This window comes from Rosa rugosa, chromosome 6, assembly GCF_958449725.1.
Source record: "Rosa rugosa chromosome 6, drRosRugo1.1, whole genome shotgun sequence".
Taxonomy (NCBI): Eukaryota; Viridiplantae; Streptophyta; class Magnoliopsida; order Rosales; family Rosaceae; genus Rosa; species Rosa rugosa.
In genome coordinates, this window is record NC_084825.1 from 26,128,715 (window position 1) to 26,134,875 (window position 6,161).

Below are 6,161 nucleotides of genomic sequence, written 5' to 3' on the forward strand. Positions count from 1 at the left end.
TCTCCCTCATCACCCGCGAGCCCAAACTCGACCTCGCCCTCCAAATCTTCCACCACGCCTCCAAATACCACCCCGGATTTCACCATAACTACCACACCTACCACGCCATCATCCGCCGCCTCCTCCGCTCCCGCGCTTTTCACCTCATCGACCCCCTCCTCTCCGACCTCCGCGCTTTTACTACCATTTTGGGTGGTTGGTGCCAAGAGGGTGTTTGGTGAGATTTTGGACAGAGGGTGGTTTCCTGATGTGACTTCACATATTGATGGATGGGTATGTGAAGCAGGGGAAGCTGGTTGAGGCTATTAAGGTCATGGATGAGATGGAGGTTACTTATGGGGTTATGATTGAAGCTTATTGTACGGAGAAGAAGTCGGGTGAAGCGGTTAATTTGCTTGATGATATGGTGCAGAAGAAGTATATACCGAGCTCGGCGCTCTGTTGTAAGGTGATTGATGTGTTGTGTTGCGAAGGGAAGGTGGAGGATGCTTGTGTACTGTGGAAGAGGCTTTTGAAGAAGAATTGCACACCGGATAATGCAGTATTGGGGACACTCATATATTGGCTTTGTAAGAAGGGAGAAGTATGGGAAGCCAGGAAATTGTTTGATCAGTTTGAGACGAGTGAGCCTCCGGATGTCATGACTTACAACGTGCTTATTTCTGGAATGTGTGAAGTGGGGGAGTTGTGTGAGGTTATGGGATGACATGGTGGAGAAAGGATATTCTCCAAATTCTTTTACATATAATGTATTGATCAAAGGATTCTGTAAGATTGGAAAAGCGAAGGAGGGAATTAGGATTTTGGACGAGATGTTCGAAAAAGGCTATTTGCCAAACAAGTCTACTTATGCTATGTTGATTGAGGGGCTTTGTGACTCGGGAGAGGATACTGAAATGGCTACAGTAATATCTATGTCAATATCAAGTGGAGACATGACAGTGATTCCTGGGAGCTTTTCCTTACTAAGGTTGTTGGTGATTTGGATTCTGGGGAAAGTGTTCTAAACAGAATACTGCTGGAGAATGCTGATTAGAGCCCCAGACCTTGTGGCCTTGGAATATGCTGACCTTGATCTCAACCACAATGTTTCTCAGGTCGGTATTTTGTTATTCCATCCATTCTTTTTCATTTTGGGAAGAAATAAATGTTGTTTACAGTTTGTTTATTAATAAATTTCTGCCAATAATTTAGTGTAGTAGATTATATTATTGAAGGGGTTATGTTTCTGTATTTTTTTGTTCAAAAAGAATTTGTATGTTTGATGTAAGCTCATACTGGATCATGTCAAAATTAGGCATATGTCAACCCTCTTAGCACCTCTTTAGCTTTATGTGAACTCTAAGGGTGTTCTTCTTTTTCACTCTTAGATTTACAATAGAGTTTGTTAGCTGCACATGATAAAAGTTGTCACCACAATTGTTACATCCTGATGCTTAATAATCTGTTTTCGTTTTTTTCAATGGGGTTGGTGCCAGTAGAAGTACCTTATTGGAATCAAGTCTTCAGGGACCCAAGATCGATGGGCACTGGTGGTGGATATTGGAAGGGGTACCATTCTTATTCCTTTACTAATGAACTCTCTCTCATGTCCATTGATAATTGTAGTCGTAGTGATTCTCAATTATAAGCAATTAGCACTTACTCCAGATTTCGGTTCTTCAATTCGATGCCAAGAACGATAATTTTAATTTAGGTAAAGAAGAAGTTGGGATTTGGTTAAATCTCTTTATCTGTTATGTTTAATGTATGACTCAATATGGATGATGATTCTAATAGAAATCTTATCATGATCAACAGCTCTTGATTAACCCATCTTATGAATTTATAACTACAGATCTGTTGCACGCTTCCTTTTTAATATTTAGCATTTATGGAATGTTTATCGAGCTACTTGACTTTAGTCATAGAGCTGTACAACCTCATAGATACAAAACAGGAAGTTGTTTAATTAGGGAGTATGTTAGTTTTAGACCAAACTTTTCCATAAACCTTTTGTCCTAGGACATCACTGCTCACTCGCTCCCATCCTGTGATATATCACAAGTAGCACAAAACTCTCTGGCAAACAATTTAGCAATTAGCACGCACATCAATACATCATGATCATGGAGTAAGAATGTTTTTGTGGACAATAATTAATTATGTCAACATGCAAGGTAGTTCTTATTTCTTAACAATAGATGCTTCATTCACATACAGATAAAGAAAAGCTTATATATTGATACCTGTACTATGCTTATATATCAAGAGGCATATTGCCAAAGGATAAATATGGCCATAGGTCTGTGTGGTCTCTTATCTCAAAAATAGAGATATTCACATGGTGAAGTTAGCATGTAGCATGATTAGTTTGACAAAATTTAACAATTTTCCATAATGTTATTGATTTTTGGGGCTCATGCACTTGCAACTAAGCAAAGGTCCTGCATCAGTTTTGCATCTTCTGTGAATATTATCATAGCCCTTGCTCTAGGGATGCCCATATCCACAGCTCTTTGTTAAACATATTATGAAGGGAAAATTTCGCAAACAGTACACCAAGTAAAGACCACTAATAATTCTTATACATAAAGTTCCAAACCAAACATTTCGGTACACGAAATCTGAAACTCGACCCACTATCAGTACACGACGTCAATTTTTGACACCAAAATGTCCATTATGCCCTCAGTTCTTTTTTTTTTTTAATAAATTTTTTTTTCTGTTATTTTTTTTTCCTTCGTTTTTTCTGTTATTTTTTTTTCCTTCGTTTTTATCTCTTTCTTCTTCCTTCTTCCGGGCTCACTCCCTCGCTTCCAACGCCGCCCTTGCCCTCCAATTGGTGAGATTTATGGTCCTACAGCTTATATTTGTAACTCAGCCAATATTTAGTCATGTGAAAAGAAAGAAAGAGATAAAAACGAAGGAAGAAAAAAAAAAAACAGAAAAAACGAAGGAAAAAAAATAACAAAAAAAACGAAAGAAAAAAAAATAACAGAAAAAAAAAATTTATTAAAAAAAAAAAAGAATTGAGGGCATAATGGACATTTTGGTGTCAAAAATTGACGTCGTGTACTGATAGTGGGTCGAGTTTCAGATTTCGTGTACCGAAATGTTTGGTTTGGAACTTTATGTATAAGAATTATTAGTGGTCTTTACTTGGTGTACTGTTTGCGAAATTTTCCCTATTATGAATGATATTAACAGATCTGTTGGAGCCCTATTGCCTCTTTTTAACACTTTGGGTGTACTGAGCTATCTGACTTTATTCTTAGCGATCTTAGAAAATTGCTGTATCTACTAATTTATGCTACGGGATGGCTGCTTACCTTACTTATTACTTACTCACACACACACATTCAGCTTGTTTTTTGGTATTACATTTAATGGACAATTCCTCTCCCTCTTCTGTAATGCGGAAGGCTAAACTACCTCCTAAGGTAGAGGCGTTAGTATTCGTTAGTATTATCATAACCATTGCTCATTTTATTGGGACAGTATTTCAAATTGTCCTTCATGTTTTAAGGTGTTTATCATCATCATTGTGTGTGTGTGTGAGGGAGGGAGGGAGGGAGGGCAGTACCATACAATACAATTAATTGTGAGATATTATTTGGGACTGGAAATACGACAGAAAAACTCTTGGGCTAATTTTGATACACTCGAAAGTTCTTCTGATTAAGTTATTGTGTAATCAATTGATCCTCATTCCTCGTTTCAATATTACGTCTGTTAAATATAGTAATGTTTTTCTTTTCCTGATGCAGATGGTCAAGCATGTTGATGTCTGGGCTAAAGAGCTAGGTCTTAGTAATGTGTAAGGTTTCTTGATCAAATTAGGTCTTCAATCCTATTGCATATTATTGATTATCTCTTTATATAATATATTAACTCCATGCAGATATTTCATGTATACAAATGCCACAACTTGTTTTAATCAATTGGTTTCTACCTACCCTGGATCATCGATGCTGTTTTAATCCTGGTACACTAAAAAATTTTCAGGTTCATATAGTGTCCAAAGAGGTTGTCTTCAACTTGTGAAAAAAAAAGTGGCTGAAGCACCATCTGTTTTTATAAGAAATGAACTTTCTATTGGAATAGGGAACAATAAACAAGAAACAAAAGCTGTGGACTAGAAGTCTTTTATGGCTGTTGTAGTCTACTCTGTTTATGTTTTGTCTCTTGTGGCTGCAGCACCATTTTTTAAATTCTTTGTTTATGTTTATATGCAGTGCCCAGACCATACTTCAGAGAAAGCATCATAAGAGACGGTTGTACAGAAGCCTTTAGTACAGTCCATTGTGAACAATTAAGTTCGAATCATCCAGGTTTGTGAAACTGTAGTTTACGACATAATTGTAAACTGTCTAGTATATTTTAATCTGGAAGGCTTCTATTACTTGGGATCTTCTAGTTCTGAGTTTGGATTTGTAATGTTCGATATCTGTTATACTTTTTCTTCTTTAGTGTGAACTCCTGGTCAGCTGCTTGTGTAGTAGATCTATTTTGTTTGAGTTTTAGTGAAATTTTCTTCAAAAAACATAAAGAAAATAAAAACTTGAAAGGCCATAACATTGACAGGTAAAAGGTTATTAGGATGTTCCTTAGTTTATGCTTGAGCACTGAGACAAGTTGTAGATTAGACTATAGAGCATAAAGATCTTGAAAGCTTAGTACCAAACCCCCCCCCCCCCCCCCCCCCGCCCCACCACTTGAGAATTGAGATAACCCCAAGTGCTTAAAATTGGAACCACTTGAGAATTGAGATAACCCCAAGTGCTTAAAATTGGAATTAATTTTGACGCTCTATCCTTCAAAACTATAATTGAACTAATTACATTTACTGAAGACAAACAAAATATTGCATTTATTAATAGAATTGGGGACAAACAACAGTACAATAATTTCTGGAATTTAGACAATTTACGCACTAAATATTATATTTTTAATAAATTAAATTACACAATAGCTACTCGTCCTTGAGTTGAATTCAAGAGCACCCACTTGCATAGAAAAAAGTTGTAAAACTAGACCCACTGGTTTAGAGATGGCAATTTCCTAGGCAATACAAGAAAAAGAAGTCACAGCACGAAACGATGATTCAGACCAAGACCAAGTAAAACGATGTAAACTTATGATGACAGTCTGACGGAGGCTTGTGAAGTTGCAATGAGATAAGAGGATTAGAGGTTGCTGTTTTAATACTGGTACACTAAAAATTTTTTAGGTTCATATAGTGTCCAAAGAGGTTTTCTTCAACTTGTGAAAAAAATAAGTGGCTGAAGCACCATCTGTTTTTATAAGAATTGAACTTTCTATTGGAATAGGGAACAATAAACAAGAAACAAAAGCTGTGGACTAGAAGTCTTTTATAGACTAGTCTGTTGTAGTCTACTCTGTTTATGTTCTGTCTCTTGTGGCTGCAGCACCATTTTTTAAATTCTTTGTTTATGTTTATATGCAGTGCCCTGATCATTCTTCAGGAGAAAGCGTCATACGAGACGGGTTGTACAAAAGCCTTTAGTAGAGTCCATTGTGAACAATTAAGTTCGAAGCATCTAGGTTTGTGAAACTGTAGTTTACGACATAATTGTAAACTGTCTAATATATTTTAAACTGGAAGGCTTCTATTACTTGGGATCTTCTAGTTCTGAGTTTGGATTTGTAATGTTCGATATCTGTTATACTTTTTCTTCTTCCAGTGTGAACTCTTGGTCAGCTGCTTGTGTAGTAGATCTATTTTGTTCGAGTTTTAGTGAAATTTTCTTCAAAAAACATAAAGAACATAAAAAAGTTGTCGCTAAATATTATATTTTTTATAAATTAAATTACACAATAGCTACTCGTCCTTGAGTTGAATTCAAACGCACCCACTTGCATAGAAAAAAGTTGTAAAACTAGACCCACTGGTTTAGAGATGGCAATTTCCTAGGCAATACAAGAAAAAGAAGTCACAACGCGAAAAGATGATTCAGACCAAGACCAAGTAAAACGATGTAAACTTATAATGATAGTCTGACAGAGGCTTGTGAAGTTGCAATGAGATAAGAGGATTAGAGGTTGCAATTTGGTTGCATGTCATTAGTGGTTCCAACTTCTAAATCAATGTCTTATTTATTGACTTCAATGAAAGGAGTAGTCAACTTTGAACAATATTTGTTTGGAGGACTTGAATT

At 36.4% G+C, this 6,161-nt stretch overlaps 1 pseudogene; it reads left to right on the forward strand.

Moving 5' to 3' along the window:
• Nucleotides 1-265: 265 nt before the first annotated feature.
• On the forward strand, nucleotides 266-5,718 carry LOC133716486 (pentatricopeptide repeat-containing protein At5g16420, mitochondrial-like; annotated as a pseudogene).
• Nucleotides 5,719-6,161: the final 443 nt, after the last annotated feature.